The 18,194-nt window shown below is 44.2% G+C and overlaps 1 pseudogene; it reads right to left on the bottom strand.

Annotated features, from left to right (window-relative positions):
- Positions 1–17,269: 17,269 nt before the first annotated feature.
- LOC136637327 (5S ribosomal RNA) lies at positions 17,270–17,389 on the bottom strand (annotated as a pseudogene).
- Between the last annotated feature and the right edge of the window lie 805 nt (positions 17,390–18,194).

Below are 18,194 nucleotides of genomic sequence, written 5' to 3'. Positions count from 1 at the left end.
TGTGGATGTGATGGTGGCAGAGAAGAAGGAGCTGCCATCATCGCCACAGAATAAGCCCTATAGTGGGCCCTAACCTGTTTTCAGTCGGACTTGTCACGAGTCTTTCTCCACTCCATCTTTTATGCCTTATAAGTCATTCTGAGTCCTGGGGACATAAAAATGTCACTTCCGGTTTCCCTCTGAAAACCAGAAGTTGTGTTTTTTGGCCTTAACAGCCATTCTTAAGCATACAGAAGCATGTGGCCTCTGTGGGCTTCAGAAAGTGCTTCGGAGGTGAACGGAGCATAACTCTGGTCACCTCTGGAGGATTTAAAGGGGTTGAACCCATAAATTTCATTATCCATGGTTTTCTGTATCCACAGGGGGCAAGAGTGGATTCCTTGAGGATACCAAGGCCCCACCTGTATTATTTGGGCTCATTACATTTCATCATTCATTTCCACTGAGGAATAATACCATTTGCATTTGGTTGGGCTCTCCATTGAGCTGCAGTGGGCATCAATGCTCCTAATTTGTTATTGGTTACATTAACACAATCCTAACCCCTGGGTTAGGCCAGCATAAGCCAATTGTGCTAACCTGGGGGAGTTGCAAACGTGCCATAAGGCATGTTTGCGCTGGCTTTAGAGTCGGGGAGGCCAGCACAAGGAGTTGATATACTATACTATCTTGATACATTTGGTTCCGTTTGGATTAAGAATATAAACAAGGGCTGGTGGCAGAAAATGATAGGTGAAGGACAATAAGGGTAGAGGAGTACTGGATTCAATTAGGCAGGGGAAGGTACTATCCCTAAACATTGGATTTAACACACACACACACACACACACACACACACACACACACACACACAATTGCTTTCATATTTTCAAATGTTGAATTCACAACTATGAAGACTAAACCCAACCTTTTTATAAAACAGAAATGGATTCTCAGGCTCTGAGGAATCAAAAATGTATTCCAAATACTACAAAAAGCAAGGGATGAACCCCACATGACATTGTGTTGTGCATGTTCAAGAAAATCCCACCTATAACTGCAAGATAATAAGTAACAATATTTTTCAACAAACAACAAGTACATTCTGGCAGCCTCTTGCCAACACAATACAGGATGCAAGAGGCATCCAAATTAATCTGTCAAAAGTGAATTTATCCAAAGTGTATTTAAGTAACATGACATTTGGATCTTGCTCCACATATTCTGATAAACCTCACTTTAAAGGCCCAGTCATGTCTTTAAAGTCTCCATCTCTATCATCACTTTAAAGTCTCCATCATGGACTTAGGGTTGGGTCTTTGGTCCCAGGGTGCTCTATTTCCAGGTTTACAGTAGCGTCGCTAGGAGGGCCACACTGGGTGACACACATGGGGGGGGGGTGCGACACCACTGCTGGTCAAAATTCTTAAATCTTAGTATTTTCAAATACCATCATATTATATATCAATCAATGTGTGATTTCATGCAGAATGCAATGAAGCAAACCACATTGAAATATCTCTACTCTATCAAAAGTTATAGCCAAAAATCCAGTGGGGGAGGGGCAATGGTACATCACCCCATCCTCCTCCCAGTGTGTTGCTCCGCCCACTCTATGGGAGGAGGTGCATCACAGGGGTGACACACTGGCCTTCCGCACCAGGTGACACAAACCTAGTGACGCCACTGCAGGTATAATATAAAAAGACAAATGTTTGGGGCTTTTATTTCTTTCTTCAAGCTGAGAGCTTTGTATATTACACATGGTGTATGTCCTATTTCTGTTGGTTTTCATATCTATCACTCCCTGCAAGCAATTCCTTGTGATTGATTCAGATCAGTATACACAACTCAACCTATATTTACTGTGTCAAATGTGCGGCTGAAACAATCACATACCATGGATCTATACAAGCCACATTCATCACATAGTTACGTTTGGATGTGCCAAATTGCAAACAGAACAGAAATGTCCCCAGTTTTCATCTCCCAATATTTAGGCAAAGAAACAAAGACAACATGAAGACCTCTAGCTGTAAAAGAGGGGTGTGGGTGTATGCTTTCAAAGAAAGAAGATTTTCAACTAATATGTTGTGCATCACTTTATATTTGCAGATGAATTCCAACTTGCCCCAGCAATTTTTTGCATTTCTGCTATCATTTCTATACCCCAAACCCCTCCTCTACAAGAAAGAGCTCTGGCACGTGAAATGGGAAAATGAAAAATAATGCCTGAAAATGAAAAACAAAGAGAATGAATGCCTTCTCCTCTAAGCAATCAAACTGAGAGCAAAATCAGAGAATGTAGGGACTTGTATAAAGCAATGACAACTGGCTGTCTCTGTGTGTTGCACTCTGGAACAGAGAATGGAAAACATGCCTGGCCTAGCAAAGTGTGAGCCCCCAAGCTTAGGGAGGGTCAGAACTGCTTAATTAAAGAGGAGAAAGAGATCTCTCTTCAGTTAGAAAGCAAAAGCACTTAAAGGCAGTTGAGCACTCATGGCAGCCTCTTAATGTTACCTCTGCTTGCTTGTAGACCTGGTTAAGACACTGCCCTTGGCTACTATATATTTGTCTAAAGTCCACATTCAAGAAGAGATACATGACATAACAGAAGGGGAAGAAAAGAAAAATCAAAATTATTCAAGGAATGAAGACTCAGTGTCAAAATAAAGGACAAAGGAGACTATTTTGCAGTGCATAGGGAGAAGAAAGTTAAGCATAAACATCATAAGGGTAAGCAAGAACTTACATACAAATAGCAAGTAAACTTACGTGAAGCCATCTTGAATTGCTATGCTAAGTCTTTATCAAAACTCTGTTTGCTTTCCTACAAGTTTTGTGGATGTTTTGCCCAGAGAAGAACTTCTAAATTCCTGTCAAATGTTGATTTAGGAAAAACTGTGATAACTTGGCTCTCAAAAGTTTTCTACAAGGATTCTACATCCATCCAATGTAACTCTCCTCCTCCCCCAACTGATTCAGCTGTGCCAACAGGGTGTGTGCTGCATCTTGTGGCGAAATTTTGAGCACTGGAGTCCTTCTCAAGCTAAGGGAACATTTGTTCCCTTGCTCCAAAGCAAGGCTCCGCTGCCCCAATGGGTCTACTTGGGTCTATGCTAGCTTCTACCTAGTGGACCTAGGTAGATGAATTGAGGCCAGGAAGGAGGTTTGGATATTGGCAGTGCCACTGCCCCCAATAACTGCCCCCTTCCCACACTTGTCACATACCTCTCTCCACCCCAGTCCCTGCCCCATTTCTCCCACTCTCTATCCAGTTCCACCCAACCAACCTGCACTGACTTACCAGTGCTGAGGCTCTTGTGATGGCTGCTGTTACCTGCCACCACTCACCATTTGCGACAGTGACTAGCCAGTGCCGTACGGCGCATCATGTTTTCTGATGGCCATAAAGTGCACTGCACTGCCAGAATATGAATTCCAGCAAAACAGCAGTCCCCTAGGATTGAACCGATAGATGAGGGAGCCTATCAAATAGTTCAAATCAATGACAAAGGTTTTCCGGGCCAAATTACATGTTTTGTCAAGTACATCATTGGATTTTTTTTTTCCCTTAGCAGTTGCCAGAGCAGAAATCCTGGCTTGGATCACATCATGGGGAACTTTAACCATTTGCTAAAGTTCCACTCTGGATTTCCTCCCTCTTTCCCCATTCCTGGTTTCACTCAGAGACACACCAATGTCAGCTTCTCTATAGGGAAAACACCATCAGTAATGGGTGCTAAGTGTTAGGGTCCCTCTCCTGCCATACCCCAGTTCTGATTGAAACTGGCCCTTTTAATACTGGCAATTGAGGGGGGAAAAGGAAGGATGAAAGGATCAATGGTTGACATGCTTAATTGTAATATATACAGTTTGGTCCTCAGAATGTATGTGAAGTTGAAGGCCCTTAGAACAGTGACTCAGATAAACTCTCCCAAGGATGTGCAGAAGCTCCCTGAGATATGTCACGTCCTTCAGAAATTCATTTTCTCTCTCTTGAAAATTCTCAAGTATTTTTGTGTTGGAAGCAATCCTAAAATTCATGTCAGGGCCAATTCTAGACTCCATTCATTGGCAGAGACGAACTAGGAACAGAGAGGGTCAGCTACCCATCCAATCTGCACACTTCAGGTTTTCTCATGTTGATTGGGCAGGTTGGGGTTGACACTGAGCTCTGCATGCAAGCCTCTTTTTTGTGGTCCTCCTTCCCTTAGGGCAGTGGTTTCCAAACAGTGAGCCGTGGCTCCCTGGGGAGCCACAGAAACCAGGCAGGGGAACTGCAGAATCTTCATGAAAAACCCACCACCCTATACAGTGTATAGGATTGTAGCCCTAACGGGGAGCCACAACCAATGGCCCAGTAGGTCAAGGGAACCGCCAGCCGAAAAGGTTTGGGAACAACTGCCTTAGGGCTTCTGCCTGTCTATGAATGTGATCTTGCTTTTCCTGAAGTCTGCTACTCCATAGGGTTTAAAACTAGGGGGGACTCTTGACTCTGTGTACTCAGTTTGCCTTAGTGACATTTAGAGATGCTTGATCACTGTTTTCTTGAGATGGAGATGCTCACATGTGACACAGTTTAAAGAATTCCCAAATTGGGGGGGGGGGAATTATTACTAGAGTTGATTGCCCAGGGAGAGGGTGTATTCCAAACATTTGCAACAACATTTAAACACAGTCCTGAGAGAGGCACTGTGGCCAAATGCAATTTCATGGGTTTTGGATGATGCAGGCAAATAAGGAGCCATAATTCAATGACAGATGTGACAGATGGGATGGCAGGCAAGTGTCAGAAAAAAAGAAAAACACCTCCCTGCAACAGGTTCTGAACTGATATCCTTAGAAATGAATCAGCACTGCCATCATCCAAGGCTGGCCACTTTTAGCACTGCAAGCTTGTGCTGAGCTGACTTCCTAAGTCAGTCTGAGCAAACAGAGAGGTTTGCTATGCTGCACTTCAAAGAGCAAAAAGAAGGACATCGCTCAGTGCAAATGCACAAGGAAGGGAGGGGTGGGGAAAGGATGGCAATCAAAAGGTGCACAAGTGGCAATATTTTTATTATGAAAATCAGTGTGTACATGTTTTGAGCCGGCAAACTCTTTCGAAGGGTACTATTGTGGCTGTTTGAAGAAATGCATTCCTTTTCTTCCTGCTTTGCCTGTGATCTTCTCAGTCAAGTTCTGCAGAGCCTCATGAAATCTCTGTACGTGTCAGTAGGCAAACCTAATGTCTCTCCCCACTTGGGTGTTGATACCCCAGCCCAGCCCACCCCACCCCACCACTCTGTTCATCATGCCATGGTCCCATGTAGTCTCTGGTCAAAGTCTTCCTAGGTTTCCCAACTCTGCTTCCTTTCTTGGTCCATAGATTTTATGGCATGCTTACTTATTATGAGAATCTCATTTCCTCTATCTAAGGGTGAGTTTACACAATGAAAAAACCATGTGAGAAATAAAGCCACATAAGCACACAATCATATTCCCTCTCAGCTTTTCTTTTTTGCTAAACACATGTCATTCTTTCAATTTCTTTTCCCCTTTAGGCACATCCACACAGTAAACTGCCAAGGTTCCCACCTCGATATTTTTCGAGCATACATCAGAAGTGAAAGAAGTGTCTCTGGAAAAAGTGAGTTAATTTGACCCCAGGATTCCCCAGCATCAGTAACAGGAAATGCTATGTACAGACTACACTTGGGTTGTGCTTGCCCTGTAATTGCCATCTACTTTGGGGGGGGGGGGGAGGCATGGACTATTGCAGGCATGATAATAATATAATAATAATAATAACTGGGTATTTATATACCACCTTTCTGGTCATCAGATTACTCCTCTGACTTTATTCAAGACAGTTTACATAGGCAGGCTGTTTCTAAATCCCCAAGGGGATTTTTACAATCACAGAAAGATTCTATCTTGCAAGAACCACACAACAATTCAGATGGATCTTTCTGGTCTGGTATCATTTCTGGCCTCCAGTTACTTCACATGCAGGCTGACAAGCAGTTCCTTCATCTCTCACATGGAGGGCAGCCAAGACGCTTCTTCGCTCACACCAAAGAGCAGGTGGAATAACTCAGCTCAGCTTGTCAGCTGCTTCAAGGTCTCGTCATTCACGGAGCTGCTGGTGGCCTCAAACTGGCGACCTTCCGATGTTATCTTTGGACTAATGGAGGCTCTACCCTCTAGACCAGACCTCCTGCCCAATGGATATGCCCAATGGATATGATCCATTATAGACATGTTTCAAGCTCATTGATAAATGAAGAAACCACTGAATTCTCTTACATTAAAATTGGGCTCAAAACATGCAACTGTATCAAAGAGGAAGTGTTCAGAATTAGGCAGAGCTACCAAAATTTATAAATGGTTTTATGACTGGATCTGGCATTCATTCATCCAATAATTGCTCTTTCTCCATTAAAGGCATATCAGATGCCTATTTCCTTATCAGATGGCTGGTCTGTATTTCCTTCAGTCACAACACAATCCTAAACTTGTCTTTGCAGCACCCAGAATGTAAGCAGCGCTGGTGGGGAGTCCTGTGCCACCCCACTGACACTGCATCCAGAGGATTAGCTGCCAGGAGAGGCAAGAAGCTCCAGGTGGTGCAGGGGTGGTGGAAAGGCAAAAATGGGGAGGAGGCGTTTTGGGGAAGGGAGTGTATAACAGGGTGGATCAGTCCAGAAGGGGGCAGGAATGGTGGAGTAGGCATCTACAATATCTTATCCTATCCTCCCAGGCCTGAATGCACTCAATTTAGTAAGCACAGATTCAAGAAGCCTCATTGGGCAGACTGGAGCATTGCTCAAGCTAAGGGGGAAAACATCCCCTTTCACTGAGGAGACCTCCAGCCTGTTCCCAACAAGAGCTGGATACAGCAGAGGTCACGTGGCCCTGCTGTGCCAGCGCTAGTTAGGATTGGGCTTTCCGTTTCAGAACTGCTGATTTTGGATGCCTTGCAATAATCACTGTCTTTGAGTACTGTTACTAAGACTGCTATCCTAAGCCTATTTACTAGAGCGTACGAGCCATATTTCTGTGAAAACATAGCTGGGATTGCATTCAGTAATACTAAACTGTAACCCTATGAAAATGATACGTCTGCTATGGACACAAACATGTGAAGGATGCAAACATCACCTCACCACACCAATGCGCTTGCTGGCCACACACATACACACACAGTGACACATGTTTTTGGCATTCATCTGAAGAGGGTAATGCTGAACCTGGGGAGGGTTCCTCCATGTGGTGGATTTCACAATGCATGCAGGAAACTTCCCCATGTTTGGTGCTGCCCCCTGTAGACAAGTGCTGAATGCACGGATATCTGAGGGGTGTGGCTGGTTATTGCTCTGCTGTGGGGGTGGGCATAACTAGCTGGTGTGCTCCTGTTTACTCCCTCAGATGTTGGCGTCCATGGCAGACGTAACACTTATGTAGGGCTAAGAACATAAGAACAGACCGCTGGATCAGGCCATAAGCCCATCTAGTCCAGCTTCCTGTCTCTCACAGCCGCCCACCAAATGCCCCAGGGAGCACACCAAACAACAAGAGACCTGCATCCTGGTGCCCTCCCAATCATGGTGGCTCATGATGAGTGCAGGTCAAACTGTTCAGAGTGAGACACAGAGAATGCCACTGGTGTTTACATCCAAGAACTGGAATCCAGTACTTTAAAAAAAGGAATATTCAGACATACTCAATGGATACAGTGTGATTAATAATAATAATTAGAGAATGTTTTATGTGAGATAGGGTAACCCTAGGAAAGCCTTTCCCATCCCATCAACCCAAACAGGTTGAATGTGGAAAAGTTAGTGCCACTAGCAGATATTTTTTCTCATTATCAAATACAGGTTTTATCATTAAAAACATTTTTAAATAATTGAAAAACTTTGCAAAAAAACATATTTTCGATTTGCTTTCATAAAGATTTCAGCCGAAAATGTCTGCTTTCTTGTGATTAAGAATTGTTTTTGGTTTTTTTAAAAAGAATATTGGGGGGAAGAGAGTTTCCATTTTGAAACTAATTATATTGATAGTTTTGAAAATTCATTCCAAAACAATAAAACTAACCCATCCTTGGCAGTAACTACACTGAGCCACCACATCTGCAAAAATTATGGCTTTCTCTTTCAGCATTTACTGCAAACCACCGCAGCATGAAGTGTGTTCTTTTCGTCTCTTTTTCCTTTTTGAAGACTGTGTCTCTTTGTAGCGTGGTTTCATTTCAGACCATGGCTTTATAGTTCCTATCTCAGCAGCACTGCAGTAAAACTATCATCATGTGAGTGTGGACCGGTTGATGAAATTTTACCACCGACAAAAATATCCTAGATACAACAGTATCCATTGCAAGTTAACGGGTTAAAAATAGAATTTATGGGAATAACTTAGCAGAGACTAAGTGATAAATGGTCACATTGCAAGATGGGTTTCAAGGTCACTGAAATAATGTTTGGTGTGCCATGGACCCACTAGCTGTTCAAAAGCTTGAAATATTAAAATATATATATATATATCCCAAAGTTGCTTACTCTGAAACAAATCTGATTTGCCTATTTGTCTTTTCTATAAAATTATCACAAGTACATTGAACTAGGATTTTTTGCTTAAAGAAAGCATTGGCACATGTAGCACTGTAAACAAAACCTCCACGTGTGTTAAATGTGAGTTCTTTCGTGTCCAGCAAAAGTACTTTCTCTAACCTCTAGATCAGTATGGTGGGGGTCTGCAAAAAAGTACAGACTGCCCCATAATGAAAATGTACAAGATCTCTCAAGGAGCTGGGGTGTGGTGTCAACAGTGGCCCCTTGCTCAGGCAGGCAAGCATAGGGTTAATCCCAGGGCTCTAACTAGCAGTGGGTTGACTTCCCTTGACTTCCGACGGGCGGACTTCCCCCAAATGAGGAGGCTGGTTAGAAGGAGGTTGAAAGGGAGGGTAAAAAGAGTTCAATCTCTCCAGAGTGCATGGAGGCTGCTTAAAACAACAGTAATAGAGGCCCAGCAGAGGTGTATACCACAAAGAAAGAAGGGTTCCACTAAATCCAGAAGGGTGCCCGCATGGCTAACCAGCCAAGTTAGAGAGGCTGTGAAGGGCAAGGAAGCTTCCTTCCGTAAATGGAAGTCTTGCCCTTATGAGGAGAGTAAAAAGGAACATAAACTGTGGCAAAAGAAATGTAAGAAGGTAATACGGGAGGCCAAGCGAGACTATGAGGAACGCATGGCCAGCAACATTAAGGGGAATAATAAAAGCTTCTTCAAATATGTTAGAAGCAGGAAACCCGCCAGAGAAGCGGTTGGCCCTCTGGATGGTAAGGGAGGGAAAGGGGAGATAAAAGGAGACTTAGAGATGGCAGAGAAATTAAATGAGTTCTTTGCATCTGTCTTCACGGCAGAAGACCTCGGGCAGATACCGCTGCCCGAACGGCCCCTCCTGACCAAGGAGTTAAGTCAGATAGAGGTTAAAAGAGAAGATGTTTCAGACCTCATTGATAAATTAAAGATCAATAAGTCACCGGGCCCTGATGGCATCCACCCAAGAGTTATTAAGGAATTGAAGAATGAAGTTGCAGATCTCTTGACTAAGGTATGCAACTTGTCCCTCAAAACGGCCACGGTGCCAGAAGATTGGAGGATAGCAAATGTCACGCCTATTTTTAAAAAGGAAAAGAGGGGGGCCCGGGAAACTATAGGCCGGTCAGCCTAACATCCATACCGGGTAAGATGGTGGAATGCCTCATCAAAGATAGGATCTCAAAACACATAGACAAACAGGCCTTGCTGAGGGAGAGTCAGCATGGCTTCTGTAAGGGTAAGTCTTGCCTCACAAACCTTATAGAATTCTTTGAAAAGGTCAACAGGCATGTGGATGTGGGAGAACCTGTGGACATTATATATCTGGACTTTCAGAAGGCGTTTGACACGGTCCCTCACCAAAGGCTACTGAAAAAACTACACAGTCGGGGAATTAGAGGACAGGTCCTCTCATGGATTGAGAACTGGTTGGAGGCCAGGAAGCAGAGAGTGGGTGTCAATGGGCAATTTTCACAATGGAGAGAAGTGAAAAGCGGTGTGCCCCAAGGATCTGTCCTGGGACTGGTGCTTTTCAACCTCTTCATAAATGACCTGGAGACAGGGTTGAGCAGTGAGGTGGCTAAGTTTGCAGACGACACCAAACTTTTCCAAGTGGTGAAGACCAGAAGTGATTGTGAGGAGCTCCAGAAGGATCTCTCCAGACTGGCAGAATGGGCAGCAAAATGGCAGATGCGCTTCAATGTCAGTAAGTGTAAAGTCATGCACATTGGGGCAAAAAATCAAAACTTTAGATATAGGCTGATGGGTTCTGAGCTGTCTGTGACAGATCAGGAGAGAGATCTTGGGGTGGTGGTGGACAGGTCGATGAAAGTATCGATCCAATGTGCGGCAGCAGTGAAGAAGGACAATTCTATGCTTGGGATCATTAGGAAGGGTATTGAGAACAAAACGGCTAGTATTATAATGCCATTGTACAAATCTATGGTAAGGCCACACCTGGAGTATTGTGTCCAGTTCTGGTTGCCGCATCTCAAAAAAGACATAGTGGAAATGGAAAAGGTGCAAAAGAGAGCGACTAAGATGATTACGGGGCTGGGGCACCTTCCTTATGAGGAAAGGCTACGGCGTTTGGGCCTCTTCAGCCTAGAAAAGAGACGCCTGAGGGGGGACATGATTGAGACATACAAAATTATGCAAGGGATGGACAGAGTGGATAGGGAGATGCTCTTTACACTCTCACATAATACCAGAACCAGGAGACATCCACTAAGATTGAGTGTTGGGCGGGTTAGGACAGACAAAAGAAAATATTTCTTTACTCAGCGTGTGGTCGGTCTGTGGAACTCCTTGCCACAGGATGTGGTGCTGGCGTCTAGCCTAGATGCCTTTAAAAGGGGATTGGACAAGTTTCTGGAGAAAAAATCCATTATGGGGTACAAGCCATGATGTGTATGCACAACCTCCTGATTTTAGAAATGGGTTATGTCAGAATGCCAGATGCAAGGGAGGGCACCAGGATGAGGTCTCTTGTTATCTGGTGTGCTCCCTGGGGCATTTGGTGGGCCGCTGTGAGATACAGGAAGCTGGACTAGATGGGCCTATGGCCTGATCCAGTGGGGCTGTTCTTATGTTCTTATGGGTATGCTGTACAGCTGTAGCCATTAGGCGCAACCAAGTCATTAAGAAAAGCAGCACCTGATGAAGGGAGAGCTTGTTGGGTAGTAAGAGGAGGAAAGCTTGAAGGAAGGAAACTGAACTGAAGGATTAATGGACTGAGGAACTAATGGCTGATGGACTACTGGATCTGCTGATGGACTAGCTGACTAATGGATAGAAGGATGAATTGACTTCTGAGGATTGCTGGAATGGGCACTGCTGGAGACATCTGAGATTGGTGTGTGGCTGCCACACCCAAGTCCTGCTGAGGATCAAGGTGTTGCTGTGGTGGCTGGAGAAGCTGTTGGCAGGAGAGGGGAGGAAGGAGGACCTCTGCAGGTTGAACAGGTGAGCTACGCTGGTGGTGGGGGTCCTGCAGTGCAGAACTAGGGTCATTGTTGGGGGAACGAATGGGAAACTAATTAGCTTAAAGTGGGCATCGCTTCTCTAAGGAAAGCTTGGACTAGGGATCTGGCAAAACATGCCCCGTGCTGTCTGTGGGGGTTCCATTCCCAGAAGCCCCTCAGATACCATAATCCATGGATATTTGAATCCATGGATTTGGGCCACTTGGACTTTCCAAACACAAACGGAACAAGATACCAGTTAGGTCTGAAGCACTTATGATACATGCAGAGGTTTTGTGCACCCTCTGTGGTCCTCAGAACAGCACCCAGAGTCTTTTCTGTGAAAACCGGGAGTTCACTTTAAAAGACTCAGGGTGGCATTTCAAGGCCTACAGAGGCCGTGTGTGGTTGCATGTGGTCTCTTCGGGCCTCAGAAAGCCTCCCAGACGTGGCCAAAACAGGGTTCAAGTCACTTCTGGCAGGTCTATGGTGGAGTCCAGTCACTGGTTGGGAACCCACAGATGACAAAATCTGTGGGTTCCAAATCTGCGGATATGGAGGGCCCACTGTACTCTGTGGAAGAGAAAAGGCTCTGTTTAGCCTGAATTCAAATTGGTTGAGCTACAAGGAGAACTGAACTTCATGAACATGATCATCAGCTCTAAAAAGCACTATCCCAATGCAGTCAAACATTTTATACAGAGGGTCAAATTGCATTCATAGCAACCTGCTGAGTGCTGGAAGTGATGACATTAAGCAGGAAGTGACATCATTAAACTGGTGATGGTAAGAAATAAGCACTTTTTCCTCAAGTAGGAGCCTATGAGTTGCAAATAACAGAAGAGAAAATATGCAAATCTTAGGGCCCAATCCTATCCAATTTTCCAGGACTAATGCTGTTATGCCAACGGAGTGTGTGTTACATCCTGTGGTGGTGGGGCAGTCACAGAAGCCTCCTCAAGGTAAGGGAATCCCTTACTTTGGGGTTGCATTGCAGTTGCATCAGTGCTGGAAATTTGGATAGGTTTGAGCCCTGAATCATATTTTCAAGATATGGGAGAGCCCAATTATCATCCAAGCCACACTTACAGCATTGCCACTTCTGCCAAGGCATCATTTTGCAGCTCCGCAGCTGATGGTGGTGCTGGGAGAGCCCAACTATCATGAAGGCCAGATAAAGAGCTTCTGCAGGCTGCATCCGGTCCATGGGTCTTATGTTTGACACCTTTGCACTACCTGGCTTTCTTGTAGAACACAGCGAAAAGAGTTGAAAATGGATGTCTCATTAGGAAGTACTTGTCAGACATTTAGTGCACTCTGAATTTAAAATCAGAGTCCACCCTGACGTTCTTCACTATGAACTAGGCCCTTGATCACTTATGATGAGGAGGAGGTAAGTGCAGTAGATGATTCTTGCTGCATAAAGAAAATCCCTGGATCTGTCGCAGTGGTTTCCTCTTTAGGTTTGTAATTTATAGTGAAAACTAGGGCGATTGTGACATTTTGTATACAGGTTGCTGCCAAAAGTCATATTTGTCTTGTGATGTTGGAGAGACAAGCGCATTGTTTGTACATTTCCAACAGCGTTCTATCGTACCACTCAGTATGCATCCTAGAACATTTCCATAGGTTTTATTACCTTACCTTCTGTCACTTTTGGTATTTGTCAGAGTTGCACTGAAATCCCTGAAGACATCCACTTTGACTTCTGCTGATCCAGAATCAAGAAGTGTATGTGTGTGTGTTTTCCCCTGAAACATTCAAATTCCTCTTAACATTTGGCAGAACTGTTGTCCATGTGCTGCAGTTGCAAATTTCATAAACTGGGGATGACACAGTAGCAACGCACAGCTCACTTGAACAGAACCTGCGTGCATTTGAGGACATCGCATCACCGTTCATGAAACAATGAGATGTTTTGCAGCCCAATCCTAACTTGCACTGGAAAAGGCAGGCCGAGTGGCCTATGCTGTGTCCAGCGCAAGGTAGGTGCTGGCTGGAGCACAATTCGGAGTAAGGGGAAATTTTTCCCCTACCTGGAGTAATGCCACAGCCACCCGAGGGGGCTACTCAGATTCTGTGGCTGGGCAGAGGATGCTCAGGAGCAATCTGATCCAAACCCCTGGTGATCGACTCATTCCAGAGGTCAACCAGGGCAGTGGGTGAGTCGCTAATTTTGGCAAAGGGAAAATTCCCCAGAGCCCTCGGGAATCCTTCCAAAAAATTCTTCCAATCCTTATATTGCTGAATTTTGTGCATGAGCCTCTGACCTTTTCATGCAAGTTCATTTTTTCTTAAAGTGAGAGCATAAACATTAGTCTGTCACCTCTTTTTATTTTTTATTTTATAATCTCTCTCTTTGAGACCTTTCAGTGGGGCCTTAAGACCTTTATGAAGTGTTTAATTTTATGCAATACTCTGGGAGTTTTTGTCTTGCTTATATTGTTTTAATTTTTTAAATGTTTTATTATTGTTGTATGATATTAATTTCGTAAACTGCCTTGAATGCCCATACCAGCAGAAAGGCAAGATATCAATTCACTGAATAAACAAATAAACATTTCACTCTATGAAATATGGAACCTCCTCAGGTAGGACCCAGTGAGAACTTTTTTAAAAAAATTGATGGACCTTGCTCCACTGATTATAGAACAGTTTATGTATTTGGGGAAGCTTATAGGGATGTGACAGGGTGGAGAGGAGGGCAGATCAGGCCTGCGAGGGGTCGGAATCAGCAGCATTGCATGCTGAATCCCAAGCCCTTTCCCAGACCTGACCACCTACATGAAGCAACATGGACTTGTGCCAATGATTGAAGTCAGGTAGACTTGTGCCTACTTGAACCTGGTGTAGATTCAAGTTGCTCCATAGTGGCTGCTGGGGCTTACCCTGGGGCAAGGGGACAAATGTCCCCTTACCTCCAGCTGCTGAAAATCCCCCAGTGCATTAGCACAGTGTGTCCTCGGGAATGAGTGGAGGGCATCATGGGAGACCAAGTACAGGGCTTTGTGCCAGCGACTGATAGGAAGTTTGCTATCCTACAAGGATTAGTTCTAGAAACAAACCTGTTTTCCCTGTGGGAATCAAGCTCCAGAATTGCACATAGAACTTGAAAGGGAAATGCCTGTATGTTTAGCAGTGGCATAGCTAATGATCATAATAATAATACAGGTATTTCTATACCGCCTTTCTTGGTCCTCAGATTCCTCCTTAGACTTTATTCAAGGCGGTTTACATAGGCAGGCAATTTTTAAATCCCTGTAGGGATTTTTACAATTTGAAAGAAGGTTTCTATCTTTCAAGAAACCACAACATTCAGATGTTTCTTTCTGATCTGGTCGCACATTCTGGCCTCCATCCTCCCACGTTCAGAGCAGATGGAATAGCTCAGCTCAGCTTCTTCAAGGTCGCACGGTGCCCGTGGCCTCGAACTGGCGACCTTCGGATGTTATCTTCAGGCAAATGGAAGCTCAACCCTCTAGACCAGACCTCCTGCCCATGTACTTTTTAGATCATGTACTTTTAGATCGTGAGCCCTTTTGGGACAGGGAGCCATTAGTTATTTGATTTTCTCTGTAAACTTTTTGTTGAAAAGCGGTATATAAATACTGTTAATAATAATAATAATAATAATAATAATAATAATAATAATAATAATAATAATAATAATAATAATAGCCAGGTGCGGAACTCAAAATGATGCCCTGGAAGTGATGTCATACTCGGGCTTTTAAAAATGGGGGAAAATCTGACTCTTCTCCCCAGCAGCTCACTGCCCACTTGCTCTGCCACTTCTCCCCAGCCAGTGGCATAGCTAGGGCATCTGCTACTGGGGGAGTCAAAGAAGATTTGGTAGCCCCCTTCCACAACAATATCAAATTTAATTACGTAAATAAATAAAAAGTGTGCCCCATATTGGTTAGAGACACTGAGCCCAATCCTATCCAATTTTCCAGTGCCGGTACAGCTGTGCCAATGGGGTGTGCACTTCATCCAGAGGTGGGGGGGATAGTCACAGAGGCCTCCTCAAGGTATGGAAACATTTGTTCTCTTACCTCGAGGTTGCATTGTGGCTGCACCAGTGCTGAAAGGTGGGTAGGATTGGGCCCACTGTGCTGAGGTGAAGGGGGACAGTTATTCTTCTGCTAAATACAGAGGAGCACCATTTGAAAAACTGCCTCTTTACCCAGTTAGCAGGGGTAATTATATTATGACTCATGGAAATGAGAGCTGATTCATTAATGTCTTATTGGTTCCCTGCTGTATCATAACACCTAGCTGGCTCTCGGAACAATCAGTCTCATTGGTCAGTTTAGAGTTAAGAATATCCAGTTTTTGTTACATAATGCAGGTGCGCTTCTATTTTCTGGCTATTTGACTATTACTTTTGACAGAATAGAGATATTTTGACGTGGGCTGTTTAATTGCATTCTGCATTAAATTCTGCATTGAATAGTATTTAACATGATGGTATTATTCAAAGGTTTTCATAATTTTGGTCACTAGTGTCAAGCTCAGGTTGTTGCTCAGAGTCAATCTTATCTCACCGACATCCCCTTAGCTATGCCACTGATATTGAGTGTGTCTGCTACCTTGATTTGATAAATATAGGGCACAATCCTAACCAGGGCTACTCAGAAGTCTTATTTTGTTCATTAGGGCTTACTCTCAGCAAAGTGTGGTTAGGATTGCAGCCATAGTGTCACTGACCTCTGCACCAGAACCTGAATAGCAAAGTGCCCCAGCTGCAAGCCCTTTGTAGCATTTTACTCCTCCAATACTAAAGCTCTTTTGTGTGTTTTATAACTAAATAAGTACATCATGTCCCCTTTTCTTTCTCCTTGTCACAATTATAAAGCAATTATTAGTCACAGAGGAGCTTATTCAGCCTGGCTACACTTATATCTTATCTCCACAGTCAATGTCAAACACACTCATGCTGAGGCTTATCCGTATAATCAATGTGGGGAAAGGACATTTCATTTGAGTTCATTCTGATTTGACAGCGGGAACCATCCAAGCAAGAAGAATAACACGAGAACCCCTTGGGTTAATATCCTTCCCTTGTTAAGCTGGTGATAAGTCGCTGACACTTAGATGAGAGAAGGGAGATAGAAGGGAATTACAAGTGGATAGGAGTGGAGACACAAGGGTGGACAAGGAGGAACCTAGCCAGAAATTTGGAAGCAATCTGGATGTATTAATACAGCAAAAATCCTCATGCTGAGAATGTCCACTAAAGCTCTGGTGTTATTCAGCAGATGGGACCCAAGCTGGCCAAAGAACACAGGAGCTTACGTGGCAGTCACGGAATGTAAGAAATGAGGGATGGAAAATCTCCCCCACTCCTCCCCAGGGCTCTGCTGGGGCAGGATTGTTCCCTGTAAAGTTATCTCTCGTCAAATTGCTCATGGTTTTATTCCCAACAGAGTAGCCACCAATGAGCTCGAACAGCTGGGCACAGGCCTTTCTCTTTCATCAGACACTGTACAGGTACAAAGGGGCACAGTCACACAGGTGAACAAGGGAAGGTCTTAGATAATGATTGAAGTGCAGTGAGGTGCTGTGAACCAAGCAAGAAGGGGAGGGCAGAGAGTCACCTGTTAGTCAGCGTCCCATCTTTTAGAAAAAGAAAACCAGATACCTTGTAAGATTGAGCATTATAAGAATATGTCCCGAGTGCTGAGTTTACAGAGTGCTGTAATGGTTGGCAACCTTCAGTCTCAAAAGACTATGGTATAAGCCTACAGCACCCGGTATTCCCAGGCGGTCTCCCATCCAAGTAGTAACCAGGCCTGACCCTGCTTAGCTTCCAAGATCAGACGAGATTGGGCATGTGCAGGGTAACAGTTGCTGCACAGAGTGCTGTAAGAGGCACTTGAAATTAATTTTATATTCTAAGTCTGCTTTAGCACAGAGACCAATATTAATTGAGGAAAAAAAATAAGCCTCAGCTATCTGTAGTTTCAGAAACACTGGTATAAGTGTCATGTTTGTACAGTGCAGTGATCCCCAAAATGTGGGTCAGGCCCGACCTGATTTTTGGTGGGTTGCCAAAGGGTGATGGAAAGATCAGATAACTGCCTGTAGGTCCAATCCTATCCAACTTTCCAGTTCCGGGGTAGCCACAATGCAGCCTCGTGGAAAGGGAACACATGTTCGCATATCTTAAGAAGACCCCAGTGACTGCCCTCCCACCACAAGATGCAGCGCAAACCCCACTGGTACAACTGCACTAGCACTGGAAAATTGGATAGGATTGGGCCCTCAGAGCCCAATCCTCTGCAGGTCTACTCAGAAGTAAGTCCCATTGTAGTTAACCGGGCTTACTCCCAGGAAAGTGTGGTTAGGATTGTAACCTTAAGCCCTGAGGCTATTGAAAAATCAGATACTGTAGCTGCTAATTACCCTGCAAAGAACTCAACTCAGCTCCTGCAGTTTGCAAGCAAGTATGTGTAAATATAGGGACATTGAAGGGTCTTCTGTTTATTATTACTAATAGATATATAAATAAATAATATTTCTTTCTTGATCTCCATTTTTAAAAGTTGGGTAAGCCTAGGCGGGTCCCGACAGAGTGTCAGTTTAAAATGTGGGTCCTCGTGCTAAAATGTTAGGGAAACCACTGGTATAGTGCATGCCAAGCATTTCACGTATCTTGATGTA

Source organism: Tiliqua scincoides, chromosome 1 (assembly GCF_035046505.1).
Source record: "Tiliqua scincoides isolate rTilSci1 chromosome 1, rTilSci1.hap2, whole genome shotgun sequence".
NCBI lineage: Eukaryota > Metazoa > Chordata > Lepidosauria > Squamata > Scincidae > Tiliqua > Tiliqua scincoides.
The sequence above is the reverse complement of the archived record's forward strand: the minus strand, read 5'-3'. Positions and strand labels throughout refer to the sequence as shown.